Source organism: Dermacentor silvarum, chromosome 7 (genome assembly GCF_013339745.2).
Source record: "Dermacentor silvarum isolate Dsil-2018 chromosome 7, BIME_Dsil_1.4, whole genome shotgun sequence".
NCBI classification, from domain to species: Eukaryota; Metazoa; Arthropoda; class Arachnida; order Ixodida; family Ixodidae; genus Dermacentor; species Dermacentor silvarum.
Genome location: NC_051160.1, coordinates 88,645,949 through 88,668,234, shown reverse-complemented (window position 1 = coordinate 88,668,234; position 22,286 = coordinate 88,645,949). Strand labels below are relative to the sequence as shown.

General features: G+C 47.0%; 1 protein-coding gene across 1 annotated transcript in view; it reads right to left on the bottom strand.

Annotated features, from left to right (window-relative positions):
* Nucleotides 1–3,003, bottom strand: part of LOC125946854 (uncharacterized) — a 184,956-nt gene extending 181,953 nt beyond the window's left edge. The window contains exon 1 of the mRNA XM_049670946.1: nt 2,951–3,003. The gene's annotated coding sequence lies outside the window, so the exon portion shown is untranslated. The remainder of the gene's footprint in view (nt 1–2,950) is intronic.
* Between the last annotated feature and the right edge of the window lie 19,283 nt (nt 3,004–22,286).

Sequence of the window (22,286 nt, the reverse complement as noted above, 5' to 3'; positions counted from 1 at the left end):
TGCTTAAATGGGGGTATGTGTTGGTTTGTAATTGTCGCCATGCTACTGCGTCTTCGCGTGAGAGGGTCTTGTGCGGGGGTGGGTATTGACGTCTGTTCAATCTGTGGTGTTCTAATATGGCGGGGTATTGTAAAGGTACAGGCTCCATAGATGCGATCGTATCCCTCTCCTGTGGCGCCCGCGTGGCATGAGCTCGGGCTACAGCGTGCGCACGCTGATTTCCACGGAGGGACTCCTGTCCTGGAGTCCATACTATTTCAAGGTCGGGTAATTGAGAGGCTTGTTTGAGGAGTCGGGCGGCGATGGAAGATATTCTGCCTCTGGCATAGCTACGGCAATCTGATTGGGAGTCGGTAATAATTGTAACGTGTTCTTTGGTTTGACTAGAGGTGATGGCTAAGGCGATGGCTGTCTCCTTCGCTTCGAGGGCGTTGGCTGTGCGGACCGTTATCGAGACCACCTCTTGAAGGTTATGGTCGACAACGCTGACTGCCATGGCTGCTTTTCGGGGGTACTGCGCGGCATCTGTGTATAGTATGGTGGGGAGGTTACCGTATCTTGTTTGAAGAGTCTTTGCGCGAGCTTTGCGACGACCGGCATGTTGTTCCGGGTGCATGCTTCTGCGGATGGCGGCGACCTTGATATGCTCCCGGATGTTGGGGGCCAGATAGATTGATTTTTCTTGGCCTCGGCCCTGTGTTGGGTAGCCTAGGCGCGCTAGAAGCTTCTTGCCTGTTGGTGTGAGGGCTAGGCGTTCTCGTTGGCTTGTGAGGTGGGCGTCTGTGATTTCTCTTACTGTGTTATGGACTCCTAGGGCTTCGAGCTTGAGTGTGGCTGTTCCCGGTGGTAGGCCGAGCGCTTGCTTGTATGCTTTCCGCAGAAGTATGTCTAGCTGATCTTTCACTTTGAGAGTGAGGGGAAGGTACGGGGCAGCGTAGGCGATGAGGCTGATTATCAGGGCCTGGACGAGCTGGGTCACGTCGTCTTCTTTCAGGCCGTGTTGTTTGGTGGTGATGCGGCTGACCATTCGCATGACTTGGAAAGCTGTGTGCTTGAGACGTTCGATGGTGTATGCGCCTCCGCCGTCCTGTTGTATATGGAGGCCGAGGATGCGGACGCGATTTACTGTGGGTATTTCTTTGCCGTCGAGGGTGAGTGTAATGTGGGGTATTTCTGTCGAACGAGTAATAGTTCCGACTTCTCGGGGGAGCATCGGAGACCGCTGCTTCTTGCATAGTGCTGGGCGACGTCGGTCGCTTGTTGGAGTGCGTCTTGCTTTTCTCCTTCAGAACCAGTGGTGGTCCGGATAGTGATATCATCGGCGTATACTGCGTGCCTGATTACTGGTATTGCGTTGAGTTTGTCAGGTAGCTTCATCATAGCAATGTTGAAAATGGTGGGTGATAGAACGGCACCTTGTGGGGTTCCTTTGTTGAGAGTAGGTAACGTCGGAGTTCTGAGTGAGCCAATGCCTACTGTGGCCGTGCGGTTGGCTAGAAAGGCGCGTACGTAGTTGTAAGGATTACGACCACAGTTGGTAAGACTTAGGTTTGTAAGGATGGTATTGTGAGCCACATTGTCGAAAGCGCCTTTAAGGTCTAGTGCTAAGATCGCTCCGGTGTTGTGTGGTGAAATGTGTTCAAGGACTTGTTCCTTCAGCTGAAGGAGAATATCATGGGTAAAAAGGTGCGGCAGGAATCCGAACATCGTTTCAGGCAGCAAGTCGTTGGATTCTAGGTAAGGTTGAAGTCGGTTCAGAATGACGTGCTCCAGAAGCGTACCTAGGCATGAAGTTAGTGAGATTGGTCTAAGATTTTCTAAGCCGGAGGGTTTGCCTGGCTTTGGAATGAGGTTGATGTCAGCGTGCTTCCAATCCGCTGGTAGCGTACCCGCCTCCCAATGATGATTATATAGGTTAGTAAGAGATTGAATGGTGCCGTCATCCAGATTGCGCAGGAGCTTGTTATTTATTTTGTCTCTGCCTGGGGTGGTGTTTCGTGTGAGTGCATGGATTGCTTGTTGCACCTCAGAGATGGTGATCGGCTTGTCCAGGTCGTGGTTGTCGTCTCCGCTGTACGTGGGAGGTTGTCCCTGTGTGGGTTTGAAATCTCCTATGTACCGCACCCTCAACTCTTCCAGGATGTAGTCATCAGAACCCGGATGGTTGTGGAGGAGACGTTGAATTGTTTGCTGGCTGACTGCTTTGCTTTGCGTGGGGTCAAGAAGATGGTGTAGTAGCGACCATGTTTTGGCCGTGCTAAGAGTGCCCTGCAACTTATTGCATAGCTGTCGCCAATTCTGACGGGTGAGCTCCCCAGCATAAAATTCCGCGGTTGCCGTGAGTTTCGCTATACGTAGTCTCAGTTTCCGGTTATGTTTTTGCCGCTTCCATCTCCTAACAAGGCCTCGACGGGCCTCCCACAAGTGAAGAAGGTGCGGGTCTACTGCCGTAATGTCTGTGGTGAGTGTGATCTGTTTTGAATGTCTGTCTACATCTTGCTGGAGCTCTCGTACCCACTGTTCGAGATCCGCAATAGCCCTCGAGGAGTCATCCGCTCGCTCTTTGCGAAAAGCTGTCCAATCTGTGAGTGTTATCTTTTTATCGGGCGGCGTGCATGTGTAACGTACAATGTGGTGGCAAGGATGCAGTGATCACTGCCCAGGGTTTCCTCCGTGTTGTGCGAGGCATTGGATCCAAACTCTCGCGCCTAACTCTAGCCTACGGCTCTCGGGTTCACTTGCGTGGCTAAGAGGTCACGCACTTTCTTTAATTCCTCTTTTGCCAATGCTATACGCTCAGCGCCTTCCCAGCGGAGCTTAGGACGGGTCACAATTATTTTATTCATTTTGAGCTTTTGTGCTTTCCTCATCTACAACGCTTGCCCTACTCCGTCCTTATTATAAAACCAGGGTGACTGTCTCCATCGCGGAGGTCTTTGTTATAACTCACGTTGTTAAGCAGTCCTAATGATGAGAGTCTGAGACGCCTCCGAAGCCAGCAAGAAACAAACGTCGACCGACAGCGCACAAAAACGTACATGCAAACCTCAAAACCACCAATAGCAATGGCCCAGCTCATTGGGCGTAGGAGGATCATGGGAAGTGTCCCTACAAAGCACGTAAAAGGACGTGCCATCATCAATCAAAGACCTTTTCGAGACGTTATTACTGTCGACATTTGGGTAATTGGGCCCGTGGTTTTGCGGCTCATAAAATCTTCACAAAACTCAATTGCTCTTTTGCGATGTGCTGAAGCACGTTTGTATAGTTACAGTCACTTCACACACGAATAAAAATGTCAAGCATATCTGAGCAGCCAACCAAATTGTTTGGCATCACAGTAAATGACAAAAACTGGATCGACATATAGCTTTCAGGGTGTGCGTTTGTCGAAGAGTGCTAAAATACGTGCTTAGCAGGATCCCTTGGTTTATAAAAGAAATGGTAAACTCAGCGGTAATGCAGTTCCACTGAACCTGAAAGCTGGGGAAGTGCAAAGCAGTGATTGGCCGGTGTTTCCGTTATCTTTTCCTTGTGTTTATCTTGTTTTATGCTGTGTTTAGCTTTTGTTTTCACGATTTAGGGATTAGCTTGCCTTCGCTGGCGAGCAACTTCAGCTTCTCGGGCGCGCACCGCATAATCAGCCTTTGCATCGGCGCTGTCTTTCATGGGCGAGCGCTAGCTGTCGCTCCAAGCGTGCTTGCTGCTGGGCGTCCATGGCGGGCAAGAGCGTCCCGGAGCGCGAGAACCGGCTCTCTTTCAGCGTGCCCTTGAAGAATCTTGCGACTTGTGAGGCTAAGGTGCCCTCTCTTGGCTAGTTTCGGTATCAGCTTGGCGTTGACGATCGAGCTTTCACCTTAGGATAATGAATGGGGTAATTTATTATGTGTTCCTTATTTTATATTATTTTATACGTATTTGATTTAATTTTATCAGTTTTAACAGCGGAGCTGTTTAAGCTTTTGGTTCGGCTGTGGAACGCAAGAAGGTTTTTGGTGGAGCGTTAGCAAAAAACCGCGCATGGCGATGACGTCACGTGCGTCATCGCTTGACGTGCAACGCCTCGCACAGCTGGTGCGAGGCGTTGATAGGCGACCCACGTGACGTCATCGCTTGACGAGGATACCAGTTCTCCCAGGTTACCTTCGTCACCGCGCGTGGCGCGGCCGAGGTATCCGGCATTCGTCGGCCACGTCTCGCGAAGTGCAGCGCTTTCGCTGGCGTGGCGTCCCCGTGCCGACCGCGCTCGCGCGTCAACGCCGGGCGACAATAAAGTGGCCTTTAGAAGACTGCGCGCCGACCGCCAGTATCGTCGGCTAAGTTTGGGTGAAAACCTGCAAAGCCAAACCAAGTTATGCAAAGGAAAGCAAAGACAAAGCTAAGTACTACCAAGTCAAACCAAGTTAGGCAAAGTTAAAGCTGAGAACCAGCAAAGCCAAACCAAGTTTAGTGAAGGAAAGCAAAGTTAAACCTAGGGAAGTGCCACCATCTGCGCTGTTTGCGCAGTCTTCGCACCACTTAGTGTGAAGCTGCCCCTAATTTTCTGGTGAATTTTATGGGAATTTTGTCTTACGTAGACCTTGTGTTGTGCGGGACAGCCACCGACGAGGGACGACATCTCGGGCCCCTAAAGGGCTCCGCACCTAATAGGAACGCAATTCTTCATGAGACACTGTTCTATTCTGGGAGCGTTGCTGCATTTTGTGGTAGCCTAAATTTTCCTTATTACAGTCGACAAACGAAAAAGGGCAAAGCTGTGTGGTTACGAAAACGAAACTGTGAAGACTTTGTTGGCTCAGTTCCAAGTTGCCTAATGTGGTTCATTGTTGTCGTTAATTAGCAGCCTCAACATGTACAAACGCAATACCTAGAAGCTATGACATAACGTCCGCCTGCAATTTTGGCGACCAGCGTGTTCTTATCAAATGCAAATAGTTATTTCCATGGTCGTCACAATTATTTCACTCCTTTTGAGCTTTCTTGCTTTCCTCAGCTATACAACGCTTGCACTACTCTGTCCTTACTATAAGAACAGGGTAACTGTCTCCATCACACTATTCTGGCCTTACTATAAAACAAGGGTGAGTGTCTCCAACTCAATTGCTCTTTCGCGATGGGCTGAAGCACGCTTGTTTGCACTTTTGCTTTTGCTGCAGAGTATTACTCTTGTTTAGGGCAGGCAAAGTCCCGGCATCTATTTCTCGTTTCCGGCCAGTTCATATGAGTGGACTTCATGCATATTTATTGTCTCATTTGAGGTGTTCAGCAAATACAATATTCAGGGCTTCAGTGATCGAGTACATTTAATTCGAAATCGCCACTTATTTTTAAAGCGATAGCTGCCTTGGCTATCATTAACACTTTGTGGTTTGTGTCTTTTGGCCGTTTATCATAAACTTGGGGCACTTGATGCCACTAGTTTCCTCTATGAATGCTTTAAATAAAAACAATATCTTACGGTTGGTTTTCTACCTTGGTCCTCCAAGCACAGAAGCCTGATGCTCTAACCATTAAACCATGGACGTTAGTTACCTTTCTTGTCAAACACTAATATTTGGATAATAGAAAAGTCAACTTCGTCTTTTGTAACGATCAGCATTCCTTGGGTACTTCACTCGCTTCCCGGGGGCTGTTTGTCGCTCATCTTTTCTTCTGCAAACATTGGTCTCTGCGGAATCAGTGCTCGACAGGGTGGCGCACCTCACTGCTATGCTCAGGGAACATGGTTCTCAAAACAAAGCGTCATACTAACTTGTCTCACTGAGTATATGGCACTGTGGAGCTATTGGCCGCTCTACAACTACCCTCTTCGACGCCGACGGGGGTCACTTCGGATGCGGCAGGACTGGGTATGTGGCGTGCACGTGACCGCTCTTTATTGAAGATCTCTCAGGCTTACTTGGATCTCTGCGTATGAGCCACTCGCTCTTCAGCGACCCTCTTTCATAGCAACTTGGGTCACTGGGTATGTGCAAATATGTGTGGCGCTCTTCAATGACCTTTCAATGAACATCCTTGAGAGGAAGAAGAAGATACCTTCCCTACCGGAGGCAGGGGGGGGGGGGGCTTCGCCTCCGGCCGCTACGATAGGAGCCCGTAGAAGAGCCCGACCTGGCAGCAACTGGAGCTCCGTCATGACTACGCCTGACCTGACACTTGGACAGAGGCAACCGACTGACCCTGAGAGCAACCGTGAATGTAGGCGTTATAAGGCTACAGGAACAGACGACGAGTCTACGCTTATTGATGATTGTGACATAGCTGACATCACAGATCTGGACAATGAAGGCTCCAGGCTTGTGCGTCACCGCAAGGAGAGGACTGTCGGAATCCCAGTGATTATTACACCTGTCACAGAAGGAGCCGACCTGAAAAAGGTGAATTCAATTGCCCTGTCTACGGAAATTGAAGAAATTCTTGGCGCATCGCCAATAAGAGCCGATTTACTGCTCAAGGGGCGCTACTTCTAGATCTACACACAGAAGAACATGCGAACGCCCTTCTCAGTTGCAAGTCAATCTCAGGGACTGCAGTCTCAGCACGAGTGCCAAATTCGTACCTACAAAACACTTGTATTATTAGAGGAGTGCCAAAGTGGTACACTGACGAGGAACTGTTGAGCTACCTAAAACGACAAGGTGTTTATCATGCAAGGAGAGTCACGCGACGCGTCCAAACTTCCGAATCCGAATGGGAGTTCAGGCGAACCAGCACCGTGGTCCTAACGTTCGCCCAAATACAGACCGCACAGAGAAGATCAACTTGGGCTTCACAAGACACGAGACGATTGACTACGTCGAGACACCACCGCAGTGCTTCAAGTGTCAGCGCTATGGACATCTGGCCAAGTACTGCCGTGGTGATCAGCGGTGTAAGAGATGTGGAGGACCCCATGATTTCAAAATATGCACGTGCAGGGAGAACTTTCTTTGTGCAAACTGTAGTGGTGGTCATCCAGCTAGTTATAGCAAGTGTCCTACGTGGGCAGCGGCAATAAAGCGAAAGAAAACGTTTATCTTGGGGCCAACAGCAAAGGATGAGAAGAATAAGACGAAGAAAAAGACGGAGAGTCGCAGAGAGTCGGACGACATCAAATGGAGTGAAACTGATTTCCCAAGCCTGAAGTCTCCTTCAGAAGCCCAGGACACAGTGGTGCCATCGCGCAGCGGACCGGCTAAAGCAGTCAAATCAATGAACAGAGACCCCATAGAAGATAAGGCTGCTGAACAACTGGAACAGCGAAGCTATGTGTCTGTACTGAAGCGACCCCAATCGAGTTGCGATGAAAAAACACCACAGGAGGACTGCCAACAGTTGCTTCGTGCTCTCTTCAAGACCCTGCGATCACACATAGAGAAGCTGCCGGCGAGCTCGATGGAGGACATGCTCGAAGTAGTCCTGGCTCTCGAGTCAGTGATTCTAAGCTCTGCCTCTTCTTAAAGCACCTAAAAATATGGATGTGGTCACGACACAATGTTCACCATCTCGCCCAAAGGTGCCCCTTATTATGCAATGGAACTGTGCGGGTCTTGCGTGCCATTTACCTGAACTGTCGCTTTTCTTACGCAACATGCCTGTGCCAATATTGGCCCTGTCCGAGGCTGGTCTTCCAAGTTCCAGATCAATTGCTGGTTACGTCGCACATGGAAACCAAAGTATTCCGACATTTCCGAATGGAAGCGCCACGCTATATGTGAGACGTGAAATACCGCATTACGTTCTCCCAGTTCAAGACCTTTGCAGCAGTGCTTTGGAGGTCACTGCTCTACAGGTGCGGCTGGGAAACCGAAGCCTCAGCGTGGCGTCCGTATATGTGAGCTCTCGCCGAAAGTCTCGATGGGAGAAATCATAAGAGACCTTTGCAGCCGCTGCCCGGCTCCGAGGATTATATGTGGGGACTTTAACGCACATCATACTCTTTGGGGCGACAAGGTGATCGATGCACGTGGGAAACAAATTGTTAGTGCTTTAGACACTGAGGGACTCTGCATGGCGAATGACAAACAACCAACGTTTTTTCGACCACCGGCCTCTTACAGTGTCATTGACTTGACATTACACTCAGCAGACATCCTCGCATCGTCAACGACGAGTAAGGATATAATGGGTAGTGACCATTTTCTTGCTTTCGTCAATATTGATGGATATAGAACCAACGGCCGAATATCCTGTCCTGTGACTCATTGGGATAGATACAGGCACAGCCTAAGTGAATCATCTGGAGACCTGTTCGCGGACATGCTACGTAGCAAGAGATTAGCTACCGCTGAGCTGAAGCTACCCGACCACTTCCCTGCTTCGGATCTAAAGCTAAAATATCTATGCGCTGCTCGTAGAAGAGCGGAACGGAGGCTGATGAGGAGGAAGGGTGACCCACCAATGAAGACAGTATATAACATAATTAACGCGGTGATTCGACGTTACACGACGACACTAAGAAAAGATCAATGGGCAGCATTTTGTGCAAGCCTATCGGTCTTCACGCCAGTTCCAAGGATAAGGTGGGTCGTTAATAACCTTGCTGGAAACTTTCGACCAAACAAGCCATTTGAAGCCCTAGCATTGAAGTTAGGCATATCCCCACACTTATGGAAGGTACCATGGGTGGTACCGGTTCTGAAGCCTGGAAAGAATCCTGCAGCTCTGGACTCATACAGACCGGTATCGCTGACCTCCTGTGCAGCGAAGCTAATGGAGAATATTGCGTGCACAAGACTCACTTGGTATGTCGAGCAGGGTCGAAAATTACCGCCCTGCATGACTGGGTTTCGCCAGCGTCTAAGCGCTCAAGACAATGTGCTAGACCTGCTAAGCCACATAGAACATTACAGTGCGGATGGTCTGTCGACACTTGGTGTTTTTATGGATCTTTCCAAGGCTTACGACTACGTGTCTCCACCAGCCGTCATCAGCCAGTTGCAAGTTATTGGCGTCACGGGTCATCTCTTGCACTTCATACATACGTTTCTCAATGATCGCCGCATCAGAGTCCGTATTGGTGACACTTTGAGTGATGAAATAGGTATATTTCGCGGCATGCCACAGGGGAGTGTTTTGTTTCCCTTGTTGTTTAACATCGCCATGGCTATCCTCCCAAGAGTACTAAACCAATGAACACCAGTGAAGAGATATCTATATATGCCGATGATATCTGCATATGGGTCTCCGGCTGCCAGCATCGGCGCCTCGCACGAATAGCACAGGGAGCAGTAAATGTCATTCAGGGGCACTTAGCAGCGCTTGCACTATCACTATCAGCAGAGAAATCATCATTCGTACTAATTTCTTGAGTTAAAAGACAATCTACACGCTTGAAGCTGAATATGGACGGATACTTCATTCGACAAGTCACCAACGGCCGATTTATTGGCGTTACCTTGGACCACAAGCTACTCTGGCGCCGCGCCGTTGACCACGTTGTGGCGTCATCGTCACAGAGGCTACATGTGCTCAAGTGAGTCGCTGGCATACACTTGGGCAACCACCCGACGTCGATACTACGGATACATACAGCGTTGGTTACCAGTCGGATCCTATACCAGCTACCCCTGATGTCACCCTCAGATAGCCAATACGAGCGCTTAGAAGCCTTCCACAGAAACGGTATTCGACTTTGCCTTGGAGTCCCTTAGCCAGCGTCGAACAAGAAAGTGGTCTACGAAGCTTAGTCACGCCCTCTGCGACTTCAGGCTTCCCACACTCTCATGATTCAGCTACTACGATTGAGTGAGTCTACGCCCGGCAAAGCCCTGTTAAGACGTATAAGTAACAGGTCGCGCTCACATTTTTATGCAGCACTGAACACACTTCGCGACTTAGGATTGCGCTGCTCGAGACAGAGGGAAAAGATAGAACCGCCCTGGACATTCGAGGACATCACATGCGACTTAAGTACGCCACGATTGCAGTCAAAGGGGAGCATTTCATCTGCAGAAGCCAAGTCACTAGTCCTGGAACATTTACACACGACTTACCCGAACCACCTACAAGTATACACAGATGGCTCTGTCAAAGTAGACGAAGACCACTGTGCAGCTGCATTCTGTATTCCCTCTCTGAGATATACATGGTCTGGCCGTCTGGACTGTATGGCCTCGTCGACAGTTGCGGAAGGCGTAGCAATAGCTTCTGCTCTGCGCAAATTAAAGACTCTGCCTTCGCAGAATGTTGTTGTCCTTGCGGACTCAAAGGCCGCGTTACAACAAATATACCGCGGTCTGCCATCCATCAAGTTCCCCCGCAAATCACTAGCCCTTATGAAAGAACTCAAGAACAAAGGCTTCATGGTAAAGATTCAGTAGATTCCCTCCCACATTTGTATTACTGGCAACAAAAAAGCTGATGCGCTTGCATACGCAGGGCTCTATCATCCTCCCGAAGATAAGGCTCCAAAGAGTAGTCAAGTGAAAAAATCGGACATCCGAAATCACTTTGCGTGATTTCGAATGTATGCCCCACATATGCCCTGCGTAACCAAGAGATTTCATCGAGAGGAAGCCTCACTTTTATATCGAATCGGCACAGGATCTACTATTACACCGGCCTGGTTATTTAAGATGGGACGAATCAATTCTCCGAACGGTACGGCATGTGACGAGACAGGAGATATTGAACACTTTCTGTGGTCGTGCCCGCAATTCCAAGTTGAAAGGGACGCTCTCCTGGATAATCTACAAAAAAGGACCTTCCGCATGCATGCCTGCAACACCTTGTATTTCCCGAGGGGTCAGTTATAGCCCGCACAGAAACTTCACGTCTCCTTATGGAGACGTGAAAAGAGACTGGTTTGATGGAAATGTGGTGAAACCCTTCAGCGATATTGTAAGAGTCGCTCAGGCGGAGCAATTGCCGGCCTTGATCGCCAGGCTAAACCCGCCTGTTGCTACAATCCACCACCACCACCACCACCACCACATGAAGCTCCTTGACGCAAACTTCAGTAACTATAGGCAATGACCACTAGGAGTTACAACTTCTTACAGCTTTAAGTTACAAACCTTCAAGAGGCCCTTAGTTATCCCTACGTGCATGAATGCGAAAGCATTGCGGCCACGTCAGCAGAAGCGCGGCGACGTTCGGTGGCGCCCCTGGCGGAGTCACATTAGTCGAGTGGCCACGTCAGCAGAAGCGCGGCGACGTTCGGTGGCGCCCCTGGCGGAGTCACGTGAGTCGAGCGACCACGTCAGTAGAAGCGCCGCGACGTGACCAATGGCGTTTGTCAGAAGGTGCGCACAAAGCGAGGTCGTGGGCTCGACTCCCAACAAAGGTCTTGGGTTTGGGTGCCTCTATTGTAACTATATTGTAATTAGCGGTGCCTTAATTAACACCAAAATCGTGAATTCGACTCCCACCAAAGGTCGAGGGTTCGTAACCTTTTCGGACATCGTGGTCATGCCAACGCCGACAACTACGCCGGATTTTACACCACATGAGCCATATAATGCTTTCGCTTTGAAAAAAGGTCCTTTTAATTTCTTCAATGCTCAGCGGAATCTAACGCGCACTGAGCGGAAACTGCGCCGATAGGTGGCGCAGCATGTTCAGGGGGACGCAGCGTGCAGTATAAGCAGTGCAGCGGGGGAGAAACCCGGCTGCAGTTCGACGATCTGATTTCGTTTTGGGGGATATCATTGACCCGAATGTACCATTAAAAATCCTTACATTTTTTCCCGTGCAGCCCAGAAATAAACGCACTTTACACTTGTTCTTCAAAGACATCAGACGATGCTTTAGTAAGCTGCGGTACAAGTGCACTGGCTATATACCATTCATCAATGGACGGTATAGCGTTGTAGCGAGCTCTAGGTGTGTGCACGGGGTGTGTGCCGCTCTTCATTTAGTTTCTCGGCAAGTAGAGTTTCTGAATATGTACCACCGGGTGTGCAGCCAGAGAGGGAACAACTCTGGGGCCATATTATGCAACGGTTCGCTTCGGAACTGGTTCACTCTCACAAACGCCATTGGCCGGCGCTTCGTCGTCGTCATCCTTGGTGGGTGTTTCTACAAACTACAAAGCTGTCGTCACACAGTTTGTCAATCATCTGAAAAGAAACTCGACGTCTACTACGAGCGGAACCGCGGAAAAGTTGTTCGCTCGGGGGTCGTGTGCATGACATAGATGGTTGCTGAGGCAACCGTGGCCGTCTGCCAGTCTCGCGCAGGCCAGCGCGACGAGACAGAGGCGCCAATGGCCGCTCCATTGGTATGTCGCTGGCGAGCGTTGGCAGAAGACAACGACGTGACGAGAGGCATCGGTGCGACACGTACGACACCAGCGAAGGAGAGTTCCAAAGATATCTTAGGCTCTCCGAAGACACAGTGCGATGATTTGCGACGAGCTAGAATATCTCGGACCACAAGATTTAGTGGCCTCGTAAGGCCTGCAGTTTCTGAAATGGTTTTGTGGAGGGTCATGGATAAATGCAGCAGCCGTGAGGTTATTGTGGCGACGCCCAGGGAGCTTTAGATAGCTTTGTGGTGACGCAATGCCTTCTTTGCCGCGTTCTTGCGATGCATACAGATGCTCTGAACCACCAAAGTAGGACCTCATGCGGCCGATTGCAGTCAAAATACAATATCTGATGCTTCAGCTGCCTATGTTAAGTGCGAACAATTTTTCCATGACACTGTCAACTTTCCGCCGGGAAGGAGTGGTGCCTCTCAAGCCTAAGGCGTCAGAGATAATCAAGACGAAGAAGAATCATTTGTAACGTTGCTGACTGGAAAATAAATTCCCGACGTGAATTCAACACTCGGGAAAAATGCACCATCTATCAGGCACTTACTCTTAATAATATGTTGGTTTTATTGGCGCAAGGGCCCAATAAGGTGGAAGATAATTTCATCTGTCATTTGTTCTTTCGCGAAGGTACTTACTCTTAGCGAAAGTATAAATGGAAGATGAAATCATTAAAATGCTTGATGATTCAGGCTGCGACAGGGTGAGTGTTCGCAAGGATTTTTTACTGACTTTCACTGACTCGAGAAGCGCTGTGTTCCGGTTCGAGAGAATCACGAAATCTTTTTAAGAGGCCGAAAATGATGTCGAGACTCCGCGCTACTAAGAAAGGTCATCGTCAAATGGTGAACAGTCTGCCAGGAAAAAAATAAGATACCCAAAGACATTTGAAATAGATAGGTAGATTTTATTGATAGGAAAGACAGAGAGGTCGACCTCAGCAAGTGTGCTCTAATCTGCTACTCTGTACCGGGGAAGAGGGAAGGGGAGTGAAAGTATAGAGATGGATGATGATGATAAGAGGAATGGTGAGTGCTTATGTCGATTAAACGGTGGCCCTACTAGAGCCGCTTGTCTAGCTTCGTGTCCTGCCGAAACTTTCACAGCGCTTTCCGAGTTGTCCGCATTGAAGTTGCAGTGTCAGGCCTTGGGCCGAGGAACAGCGGTTGCCGGCCAACGCTGGCTAGCGTACCTTCCAACGTCCTGCGCTCCATTATATATGCTGGACAATCACACAACAGGTGTTCCAGCGTTTAAGGCGTCTGGCACTGTTCACGAACAGGGCTGTTCGACAGGCCGATGAGGTGTGCGTAGCGATGGTTTAAAGCAACGCCCAGACGATTCCTGTGTAATAATGACGCTTCGCTCTGCGCAACCTTCGGGGGAAAACGTAATTTACCGTCTGGGTCTGGGTCGGAAGCGCTGCACAGCAGAGCTCCGCCGTGGTCGTCGAGTCAGGGTCTTTATGATGACAGACGAAACCACGACCACGCTTGCACCACCCTTGACAGCAACGTCAACGATCGTCATTACGCATCCTAAAGACCCAGGGACGTTCTGTGGTAGGAATGAAGTTGACTTTAAAGATTGGATTGCCGATTATGAACGCATCAGTGAGATCAATCGTTGGGACGCGAAGCTGATGCTGGCGAACGTGCTGTTTTATCTCAAAGGGACGGCAAAGGTATGGTTCGATAAACACACCAACACGAACGTCTGTAGTTGTCGCCGCCGTCGGAACTTTCATGAATCGTCCGTCGGGAAATCGAAGCAATTGCTCCTGCTCTCCCCAATAATGACCCTCCGTGCTCACGTTGGTTTCGACGGGAATTCAGGGCGCAGGCTCCATTCCCAAGCGTATCACCCCTGAAGGAAGCCGAACGCCAGGCCGCTGTACGCTTGTACCCTTTTGAACCAGTGGGTGCCCGGCAAGACGACACTGTCGCCCCAGTACGCTTGTACCCTTTTGAACCAGTGGGTGCCCGGCAAGACGACACTGTCGCCCCAGGAAGCGACAGTGTTGTCTTGCCAGAAGCTTTGCTTACCCCCATTCTTTCGAGAAAGGTAGAGCTCTCGATTTTTGTCATTATAAAGCGGCACTTGGCCAGTTACAGCTCCCTATTTACCGAAGTTGGCCTGAAAGACGTTCATTGTACAGCGGCACACACATGCTGGCACATAGTCAGTGCCCTAAGTTGGCATCAAAGAGGTTGCTTGCAGATCAGCCCAGACCGAGTGGCCCATACCTAGTGCTCCGAGTCGACGTCAAAATCTTCGAACAGCGATATCTATGCGTGTTTTTGTTGTAGCGCGATAGGGCAAAGATGTATTGGACTGTATGTATCGGATGTATTGGAACCATCGGACCAACTTCTTGGTCCGATGGTTGGCTTCGAACCCCGTTCCCTCATCACAGCCGCCCGATGCACTACCCCTTCTACCACGCACTACCCAGTGATCCTTATAGCTTGGAAAATGTTTGGATACAGACATACATACGGACATACGTGTATAACAACCAAATAGTACGGGAAGTATGTTAAGAATGCTAACGCTATTATAAATTGCACATTAAACGCTGGTTGGTTCTTTTTAATGCGATAACATACTCAGGACATTTCACGCACTTTCCGGTGTCTTTCTATGTCCGTGCTAAGCGTTTCACAGTAAGCTTATGACGCTATCGTCCGGACGTCCACGGCATACCTTATTGCGCTTGAGCCGCTCCTGCAGTTACAGGCGTCTCAGATGTATGTGTACAATCATAGCCACGCAAACGCTTACTGACCTCCTGCCTCCCACGTATACTATGGACTCCGTCTCGACATATTGGTGCATTTGAAAAGCTCTTATTCCGCTATACCGGTCCTTACCGAATTTTACGTGAGGTCACAGAAGTGGCCCAATAAGATTGCCACGTTCGTATGCCAGCGTGTCTCTATTCGTGTCCTATTTATGGACATCGTTCATATCGTCCAACTGAAACCATACGTCTTGGATTTTGATGTGCCATCCTAAAGAACACCAGCTCGGTGTTTCCGCCGCATTGGGAGGTGGGGGGGACGGATGGGGGGACCCTATTGAAAAAATGTGAACGAGAATGTACGAGAAATAGTTGTACGCGATTATTACTCCGTAGACTGTGTGAGAAACTCGTTCAGTCTGCGAGAACTCGTTGAGTCTACGAGAACCTCGTACAGTATACGCAGCAATAATCGCGTACATTTCTCGTACACATGTGTACGAGATCGCGTTCTTGTCACTGAACGAGATTCTCCTACATTACGAACGAGTTTGTTTCTACGAGCTGAGTGCGTACAAGATGACGAGCTTGTACGACCTGCGAGAGTATGCACCCTGAAAAAGATAGGCACCTCATATTCATATTTAGTATAATAATGCAAATACAATTCTTGTAAATACAAGTGTTCATGCACGAACACTTCTGCTGACCTTACTGCAGTGTTGTGTTGCTGTAATGGTTTGTTCAGAAATCTACAGTAAGGAGTTAAGTTGAGGTGAAAAAAATGTCAGGTGAAGTAATGGTTTGTACTTGTTTATAAACAAGTACTACTTTACACAGGTTCTTCAGCACACCTTTTCAAGCTTACATTAATAGTGAAGTCCTCCGATTTTAAGCAAGAGCACGTCATAGATCGCGCAAGTGTTGTTTATTGGACCTTGTAATGGTACTTCAATACACCCAGTCTGTTGACAGAAGACCACTGGAATGTGTTGCTTGAGTGAGAGCTTGCCGCGCTACCTGAAGAAGTAAACAAAAGCCAAGAGTTTTTTTTCACACATGCAATAAGATAACATAGGCAAAAGCAGTTCGCCTGACATTCACACAGGTAAGAATGCTTCAGCACTCAGAACATGCGATACTGAACAAAATTTATTAAAAATAAGTGGCTTCCTGCAATGCTTATGACTATTAAGGAAACGTGCATTATAGTGTAGTAGAACAACCTGTCACATTAGCAGATCACTGAAACAAGTGTTATTACAGTAAAAAAAGACATAATTTGAGTAATAATATTTACTAGTACTGAAGCAACATAAGTAACATGCATAAAATCTACTTTTAGAGAGCAGCATCAACAGGTCGAGCTAATTTAAATTACTTGGAAACTGCTATTCTGCCAGAAAAAGTAAAAATCGTGGTGGCGTAGTGGCTTTGGCATTGCCCTGCTAAGCCGAATGGCGCAGGATAAAATGGTAGCACATCGCCAGTAAGGTGTGACGTGTTGTACTTGACAGCCTACCTTAGATTTACCCATTATGTGGGGAAACAGTTGGACCAGCATATTGGGAACAGAGAACACTACAAAAGCGGGAACACTGATGAATGAGGCCAGAGCTGGTGAGCCGAGTGGCCAAAGACCGCAAGTTGTACCGTATGTGCATAAGTTGAGCCACAATTTAAAGAAAGTGGCTAACAGGCATGGAGTGCCTGTAGTGTTCTCTGATCCCAATAGGCTGGCCCGAACATGTCCCCGCATAATGGGTAGATCTAGGGCAAGCTGCCAAGTACAACATGTAGCACCTTTCGGGTAATGTGGTCCCGGTGTGGTTTATGAAATCCCACTGCCTTGTGGAAAGTCCTATGTAGGACAAACTGGCTGCTGCATCAATGAATCAGGGAGCATGCTAAAAACATAACGATAGACTTCAATGCGCATCTGTCAGCGAAAAAAAAGCCTGCGCTTGTGCGAGATTTTACGATGTGAAGATCCTAGACAGAAGTAAAGATAAAATCGCATGTGAGATACTCAAAGCGTTTTACATAAAAAAGTAGTGCTTGTGTAAGTAAGACCTCTGTTGTTTTGTACGACACGGAACTTGCTTGCTTTAGATCTTCAAAATCCCTCTGTTGATCTTCAAAAGCCCTCTGTTGTCTGCCTGAGGTGGTTGGTGTGCCTGCGCGTTGGGAAGAGTATATATACAGTATCCCGTTGTGTTTCAAATAAAGTTATTAGCAGCACCTATGACATGTTTTCGTTTATCATCTGTGTATTTGTGCCTTTGCGCTACAATATGTCGTTCAGCAATCATATTGTGGTTTTGATAAATAAAACCAAAACATTTTATTTAAAGCAAATAGTACTGCATAAGGCCAAATGGTTATATAGAATCATCTGACAGCAGCTACGTTTAACAAAATTTAATACTTTTTAAAACAAGTAACTTTCAGATGGTTTGAGCAAAAATCTACTTATGCCAAAATTATTGCCATTAATTTTATATGGCCCATTCTGCCTTACTTTCTTTTGAACAAAAATTATATATGCAGTGCAGGTGCTCACCACACCTAAAGGAATTGGCACCTTTCCTTAAAGTGCATGGTTTTGTTTCGAATGACAGCACAAGTATGCTTTGCGATTGTTAGCCAATAAAATGATTGTCAAACTTCTTGAAATCACAGACTCCTGGACAGGATAACTAGTCACATTGGGCATCATTTCATCAATTTTTGTCCACAAAATCAAGCAGGTAAAGACATTATCCGGAGTCTGCAACTGTTAATGCATTCTGTTTGGTAATGATAATTTTGTGGTCATTGACCCAAGCCAAGCCAAAAAAGCTCCCTTCCTGGAGCCGAGACAGGTTCCTGGATTACACCATGGAAGGTAAGCTCGTGGGCCCTTCTCCTGCTTCAGAAAGAGCTTACTGCTGGCACGTTACACAATGCAGCTTACTTTCGTCAGTGTTGGGTGAAGTGCCAGTGTTGAAGTTCAGTCTTGTGTGCAGAATGGCAGTTTCAGGTTTAGTGGGCTTGTAGGAAAACAAGCTCAAGATAACTTCCTGGTTTGAACAGGCTGTTTGGCTATAATACATCAAGCTTTCTTGTGACTGCCCGTACAGGTGCTCCGTTATTCTCGCTGTGAAGTTGACATTCAGCTGTATGTCCCACAAGACCCGAATAATGCTCTGCTCCAGTTCACACCCTGTGAATAATGCTCGAGTTTCCAAGCTGTTGATTTTCTGTCAGCACTCTTGAACTCTTGCTGCCAGTAATTTCTTCCCAGCTGGCTGAATTATCTCGAGGCCCCACGCTGACACTACCGATGCTTTCAAGTGTAGACTTTTCAGGATAAGGTTCTTTGCAGGAAAGGTGGCACTTACAGATTTCTATTCTGGACGCGAGTGAGACGAACCAGTAAGTCTTGGTAACAATGTTTTCTACATAAGTTCTGTAGAAGGTATTGTCAAGGGTTCGACGAAAATTCATTTAGCCAGGTAACATGACTATAAAGTTGTGGTGAATGACCAAGTGCTTATCATCGTGTTAGTGACGATACAATTTTTCGTAAAACGTTTAACTCCAACAGGACTACACACAAGATGTAACCAAGAGTTGCTGGTTCATTTCACTCACGTCTTGAATAGCCACCTGTAAGTGCCACCTTTTCTTAAACCACACTTGCAAAGCCAGGAGTCTTATCCTGAAAAGTCTTCAATTTAAGACATCAGTAGTGTCAGTGTGGGGCCTCAAGAGAATTCGGCAAGCCGAGAAGAAATTGCTAACAGTACAATTAAAAGTGTGCCAGTAGAAATTGAAGGGCTTGGAAGCCGATGTATTCTTCGCAAAGTGTCAACTACAGGGTCATTGTTCACGAGTTCCCGGATGCGTAACTCCATGCCAACTTCATGCTGACGCTAAGGAAACACCAGGGCAGGTAGTTGCAAGAAAGAAAGTTAGTGCTCTAAGAAAAATGCGGCCACTCAAACCCCCCATGGAAGTTATGTTTAACTTGTCTTCTTACAACTACACTGAACCTAAACATGCTGTTTTGGGCAAGAGAACAAGGGTGCCTTGCCTGACTCTGAGAGTCCTCTGCGCCGTGAATGGTGCCCTCAGTGCACTTCCTTCTGAAGATGAGGCCCGCACCTGCACTGTCAGTGTGCTGTACAAATTGCAAAAGCACATCCCACAAGCTTGTCTGCCTAGCAAGGAAGCTGTGTGGGGCTCCAAAACCCATTGAACCAACGAACGCAAACCCAAACCTCGTCCTTTCACCTCTCGCTTGATATTGCTGTGCAAGCAGTAAAATTGGATGGTGTTAGTAGTGTTCTGTCCTGTCACCTCCTTGCCTTTCCTATGAATTTTGTGCTAACTAAGGCTTTTTCTTGGTGAAAGAGTGCTAGTTTAAGACATAAACCAGCGCCATGGCAGTTTGCAACTAAGGAGTGTAAACATTTGCTGAAGATAGGTCCACAGAGAATATTTCAAAAAGAGCACTTTAAAAAAACACACATGTGTATCAATCACCAAGGCCCACCCTTGTGTCTATCTTAACACATTTCTCAAAACTGAAGCTCAAAACTGATATCCAGGTGCAAGCTCTCCATATCATATTACCTTGTCAATGATGAAGCAAAGCACACTGGTGCCTGGATTTTGTGGGACCAACTCAGGTGTGGTGATCAGCACTGATCAGCAACACTGCAGTCTGCTTACACTTTCTCTGCAGGCTCTGCCATACCTGCATTAATACAAGTGGGCTTAGTGTCACGTGAGTATAATATAAAAAGTGACACCGTGAACAAAGCAATACTTGTTCGGTATACATATGAAAAAATGCAGATATTCTCCATATAGCAAGCTTCACTTTGAGTAACAAATCCTGCACTATCAGAAAAATATGATGCATGAGCCATCTATGCAAGAAAATTAATTGAAGATCCCTTTTTTGCCTCCCTCCTCCTCCTTGTGTATAGGTGGCAGTCAGGTTAAGTAAACTAGGCCAGACAGCCACATAGTGTAAGCAAAGGTGGTCACTTGGTGGGCCAATTATGATACCATAGCACAACATGCATTCTGCAGGCACTGCAAAGTTAAAGCACCCATAAGCCTAGCAGCATTACCCAATAGGGCTAACCAACAAGTGTCCCCAGCAGCATAACTCGGCATGTCTACCAGGCGGCTTTCATTACACTTTGACAACTTTCTTCCTACAGCTTGAGCCCAATTTTTGTCAACAGAAGACAAGCATTAAGCATCTGCACAAGGGCACTTTAAAAAGTACCACAATAGCTTCCTACCCAATCCCACCTTTAAAATAACATTGGTAAGTTCAGTACCATGTGTAGAACCAATCAAATTGTTCTGCAATCAAGTAAGCATCCCCATTTCATACACGCAAATATCAGCAACACTACTACTGTCATATGGGCATTTTGTAGACAAAAACACCAAGCGCAAGAGCTGAAGCTTGGGCAAGTTGGTAACAGTTCATTTTGATGGTGTTCATGGCACACACATGCCAAAAGAATAAGCGACAGGCATACAGTGAAAAAAAAACTGTCCTCTTTCACACTCTGTATGTCCCTTAGTGCCTTGAAATATGTGAGCTGTGAATGCCACCATCTGCCTGTCCCGTATCTCCTTAGAAAGTGTGAACTGTGAATAGCATGGAAAGGAACATAAGAGACCAGATAATGCTACAATAGATAAAGAAAAGGTAACATGCTCTCTGATGCAACAAGTCTTTAAGCAACTTAATTTTCAACCAACATCCCCTAAGCCTGCCGCGTTTAAAAAACTCACTCAAGTTGCTGTGTAAGACAACAGCTTGCTTTTACAAAAATTACAGTTAAACTTATTATATTATTTTTGTCCTGGTGCTTCAGTATTGTGAAAATGTGGTATTATTGAAAACCAGCTTAATTTTTGTGTAATAAAAAAGCCTATAGTCAGCTACAGAGATCAGGCTTGATATAAATCTGCCAGTCAACACGGTAAATCAATATTTCCATGACTGTTGAGGTAAAAAGAATCGCTGACAAATTCTCGACACACTATACATGTTTTGGAGAAGACAGTGCTTTTTTTACTGCAAGCATTTAACACAGCCCCAGTGAATACAGTATGATATAACTTATTGCAGGACATTTCAAGCAGATCCTCTTTAAGGCTGCTTAGGGACTTCGGAAATGAGGAGTAAGTGCAGTGACATCTCTGAGCACCTCAAAGACAATACTGGTGATTACATGGCAACACAAACTGGTGACATGCAACTACTTGATAACATGATAACGACGTGATAACTTTCGGGCAGTGTTGTCTCATGTCACATGAATCAGACAAAACTTTAAGGGGACACTTAAGGGAAAAATAATTATTTGAGCTGCATTATTGAATTACTCTTCCGCAAACCCAGAAAAACTGCAGTTACCCAAAAGTAGAGGCTTGATAAGCTAGAAAATACACAATAACGATATACAGGTGATGAAACCCTAATAAAGTTACCACACCTGCTTCCTGTCTGCTAAGGCCTAGTTAATTTATTTTTGGCATAAATAGACTATATTGCATTCTAAAAGAGGCAAGAACTGAACTTAGCAATTTTGGAGCAAGTGTACAGAGCCGCAACAGCCAAAATATACGAAAGTACTCTGGAATGCATGATGTCCCCAAACGTACGATGTTTCGCCGCAAACTTTGGCAGCAAATGCCACTTTCTTTTCTTTTTGCAATAGATAACCTCTCATCACAAAACTAACACAAAAAGAAAGAATAATGATGCGTCTAAACTGATTCAGTGTCTCCCTTTAGCATTCCTTTAAAGCCAAATGCGTAAGTTTATTCGGTGAGCTATGTGTCCGGAGTTATTTTGTACACATTCAAACCACTTATTTTTGGCCTTGCTTAAAGTGCCTTTGTATGCCATGCAACATGAATCCGAAAAACTGGATTCACTGTAAAGGGAGAAATGAATGGGACTCGCCTAGCGTGACGTATCTGCACAGGCTTAAGAGAAAAGTGACTTCATGGTCTAAATGAAAAAGTTAAAATAAAATCACACTTTGGGCAGGTTTCACGTTATAGTACTACTCACAATCTTGACAAGTGCTTATTCAGTCTGCACTTATCCGAAAAGATTGGTAATGACATACGCCCCTTTTGCACTAATGGTGTCTGCGCCAAAGGGGCTAAGGCTAAATGTTAGGTAGCCACACACATTTTAATAGTGAAATTCAAGTGCATTATGATATGACTTTTGTCTGCCACTCTTAATAACGTGTAACGGTCGATATAGCACAT